Here is a 4682-nt window from a genome sequence, read left to right on the forward strand (position 1 = left end):
ATCTTAAGCATGTTTGCATCGATAAGCAATTAGCGGATATATTTACTAAACCTCTTGATGAGAAAGTATTTTGCAGGTTGAGAGGTGAATTGAACATTATTGATGCTTCAAACTTGGAGTAGGAACTCCATTGGATACATGCAAGACATGAGCTTATGACTAATCCATGATATATCTCTTATGATGACTATCTTATGTCTTGGATATATTTGTACCTTGCATGTTGTCTAACCCATGTAGGTGCTTGGTTGAATCTAATTCCATGAGATTGCGACTCACTCACATCTTGAGCAATCTCTACATCACCAAGTCTCTACACAATGGTGGTTGAAGACAAGGAAGCACAAAACCATTCAAACATATCCTTTGACAAATTCTATGTTGAGCTTCATGATTGGCATTTTTGGATACACAAGTGCTCTTCCTTGCAAGAACTAACCCATGTAGGTAGATGAACTCAAACTCCAAGTGGTGCTCCCAACTCTTGATGAGCTACATCAACCTTGAGCACCCACACAAGTTCAATTACATGAGCAAGACCCACACCACCACCCAAGGTACGTTATTCCATCTTATAGAAGCTTTACTCCAAGACATGAGTCAAAGCAACTCAACAAGATGTGAATACATCAAGATGCTTAAACGAAAAATGGTAACCCCATTTTGAGCTTAAACGATGAGTATGACCTATGATCAAGTGTTCTCACTTGACTCCTAAGTCAATATACTCTAACATAGGTGACTATGTCACCACCCAACTCTAGATGAAGTTCTCTTGTGTTCTTTTTTGTGTTATTGCATTTGTCTCATGCATATTTTTTTTCTTTCTCTTTTTCAAAAAAAACTTCATCTAGATCTTTCAGTTTCTTCTCTTTTCTTTTTGTTTTTGTTCTGCATTTTCTGCATTCAATTCCTTGCAAATCCTTCAGATAATTCATTGCAAATCTTTGTGAGATCCTACATGTTTAGTGAGCTGAGGTGACAAGTGTTTTTCTTTATGTTGAACTCGGTTTCACCGACTTGTAGTTTTCGGTCCAACCGAATCTTTTCGGCCCCACCGAAACATGCCACTCGGTGCCACCGACTTCACAACAGGAAAAACAGTTTGCCACTTGTTCTATATTTCTTCTGATCCAGCTCTACTCAATGAATCTTGTCCTCTACAAGCATCATAGTTTTATCCATTGCTTTGTGCTGAGTCTCAAGGACCAAACCTATACAACGGATTCCAGAAAGCCCTTCTTGGAAATTGATGTCAAAGGGGGAGAGAGAGATCACATCAAAGCTTATCACCTACAAGGGAGAAAGTATTAAGGGGGAGAAAGAGATTTCCAGGGGGAGAGAATACTCAAGGATCCCAGATGCTTGATGTTCAAGAAGAGAGATGTCACATGTCTTTTTGGGGGAAAGACATGTTCATATGTGCTTATTTGCATTAAGTTCTATCCATTTGTATCTTTCAGCTCTGATTTTCTGTTCCCTATCTTCTCCTAATATCCCATGTAAGATTCAGGGGGAGCAAGACACCTAAGGGAAAGAAATCAGTCAAATTCATTGCATATCTTTACTCTTGGGGACATGTTGAATCCATTGTGGTACCTTGTACTCACTCTCTACATGTCATCCCAGTCTTGGTACTCTTGTGGCTTCTTTGGTTTGCTCTGGCTAGTGGAGGTACCTGTGTTATCTAACCTTGTTTGTGCAAGTTCATTCCATCCTAAGCCAGCTAAAGACTACAAGGTAAGTGTATGCATCAAAATCATGAGTATGAGGAATTCTTGCTTATGTACATACTATTTGCAAGAAGGACTCATGAGCATGAATGTATTTTCCTTGATAATCTTTTGCTCTGATGCATATGGCCAAGATACATGTAACACATTGCCTACTCTATCATGGTTATGCTCTCACATGCCTCTCTATTTCACATTTACATGAGTGCATACATGTAGGGGGAGCCTATGCTTGTTACATGTCTTTCCAAAGCTTTACTTGTTGTTCTTTATATCTTTATCTAAAGCTTTGATGTATGTTGCCATCAATTACCAAAAAGGGGGATATTGAAAGCACAAGTGCTCCCTAGGTGGTTTTGGTAAATAATGACAACATATCTCTTGTTGGACTAATGTTTCTATCTAGTATGTTTCAGATAAGTTCAACAATGGAGTGGCATGGACTAAAGGTTGTGGGAAATTCTCCAAGATGCTAAGGACAAAGGATTGGCTAAAGCTTAAAGCTCAAGACTCTTCATTTTACATTTTAGTGATCCAAGATCACATTGAGTCCATAGGAAAAGCCAATACTATCAAGGAGGGATGAGGTGTTGCTTAATGAGCCTCTTGCTTCAAGTGCTTAATGATATGCTCCAAAATCCTCAGCTACTTTCCCACTTCCACATATGACCTAAACCTAAGCCAAACTCAGACCTACCGATTATTTCTATCCGGCGCCACCGAGTTTCACTTGTCATAGCCATTGCCAAACCCTAGCAAGTCGGTTCTACCGATAGGGATCTCGGTCTCACCGAGATGGGATTGTAATCTCACTGTGTATGTCTATTGCCAAAATCGGTCTCACCGATCTTGTGCAATCGGTACTACCGAGGTTACAATGCAAACTCACTGTGTATGTTCATTACCAAAATCGGTCTCACCGAGTTTGTGTAATCGGTCCCACCGAGTTTGCCTGACCAACCCTCTGGTTAGCTTATTACCAAATCGGTCTCACCGAGTTTGTGTAATCGGTCTCACCGAGATTACGTTATGCCCTAACCCTAACCATATCGGTCCTACCGAGTTGCATGTCAGTCCCGCCGAAAATCTCTAACAGTCACTAGGTTTACTATTTCGGTCCGACCGAGTTTGTTGATTCGGTCCCACCGAGATTGGTAAATTGTGTGTAACAGTTGGATTTTGTGTGGAGGCTATATATACCCCTCCACCTCCTCTTCACTCGTGGAGAGAGCCATCAGAACACATCTACACTTCCAACTCATATGTTCTGAGAGAGAACCACCTACTCATGTGTTGAGGCCAAGATATTCCATTCCTACCACATGAATCTTGATCTCTAGCCTTTCCCAAGTTTCTTTCCACTCAAATCTTCTTTCCACCAAATCCAAATCCTGTGAGAGAGAGTTAAGTGTTGGGGAGACTATCATTTGAAGCACAATAGCAAGGAGTTCATCATCAACACACCATTTGTTACTTCTTGGAGAGTGGTGTCTCCTAGATTGGCTAGGTGTCACTTGGGAGCCTCCGACAAGAATGTGGAGTTGAACCAAGGAGTTTGTAAGGGCAAGGAGATCGCCTACTTCGTGAAGATCTACCGCTAGTGAGGCAAGTCCTTCGTGGGTGATGGCCATGGTGGGATAGACAAGGTTGCTTCTTCGTGGACCCTTCGTGGGTGGAGCCCTCCATGGACTCGCGCAACCGTTACCCTTCGTGGGTTGAAGTCTCCATCAACGTGGATGTAGGATAGCACCACCTATCCGGACCACGGGAAAAACATCCGTGTCTCCAATTGCGTTTGAATTCTCCAAACCCTTCCCTTTACATTCTTGCAAGTTGCATGCTTTACTTTCCGCTGCCTCTATACTCTTTGCATGCTTGCTTGATATGTATTGTGAATGTTGAAATTGTGCCTAAACTCCATTTAAACCGAAAAAGCTTAAAAACTGCAACTTTAGCATTAAGTGTCTAATCACCCCCCCCCTCTAGACACATCTACTTCAAGGTCCTACAAGTGGTATCAGAGCTTGGTCTCCATTGCCTTGGTTTAATCACCATTGGAGGAAGATGGATGTGTCTACTTTAGGGAGTCTTAGACATAGAGTGCCTATTCTTGATGGAGAGTATTTTCATGAGTGGAAAATGAGATGCTTGTAATTTTCAATCAATATCATTTGAACAAGTATATTGCTAGCCCTTGTGCACCTCATATTGATCCTTTGCATCCTACCCTAGATGAAGATATTGACATAATTCGCAATCTTAGAACTGTTGAGCCCATCATTAGAGGATTGCCCAAAAATTTGATTGCTAGTTTGCCTACTCTTAATTGTGCCTATACTATATGGAAATTTCTTGAGGAACAATTTCCCGATTATTCCTTGAAAAATTTGGATGAAATTCTCCATAAATCTATTGCCTTGAGTAAGATGAACTCTAGTGATCCTAGTTTTGGTGATTGTCTATTTGAGCTTACCAATCTCAAGCGTGCTAAAGGAGATGTTGGAATCATTATATTCGAAGCTATAAGCATTCATAAAGGTGACCACTTTGATGATCATTTATCTAATGAATTACCCTCTCTAGGAAATGATGAGTCACAAGATCATGGTGAACATGGATACTATGATGATGATGATAGTGACTTCGATCTTGATGATGCAATGAGAAATTTTGGTCTTATGGCAAATCTTCAGGGATATGTGTCAGGAGGAATGGAATGGGTTCTTGATAGTGGATGTACTGATCATATGACCGGAGATGAAGAGATGTTCCGTGAGCTTGCTGAAAATGACGGCCCTCGAAAATATGTCACCTTTGGTGATAATTCAAAGGGTAAACTGGTTGGCCTTGGTAAGGTGGCCATCTCACATGATAGTTCCATTCAAAATGTCATGCTCATTGAATCTCTCGGCTACAACTTACTTTCAGTATCTAGACTTACTGATTTCG

This window comes from Triticum dicoccoides, chromosome 5A (assembly GCF_002162155.2).
Source record: "Triticum dicoccoides isolate Atlit2015 ecotype Zavitan chromosome 5A, WEW_v2.0, whole genome shotgun sequence".
In the NCBI taxonomy this organism is placed as follows: Eukaryota; Viridiplantae; Streptophyta; class Magnoliopsida; order Poales; family Poaceae; genus Triticum; species Triticum dicoccoides.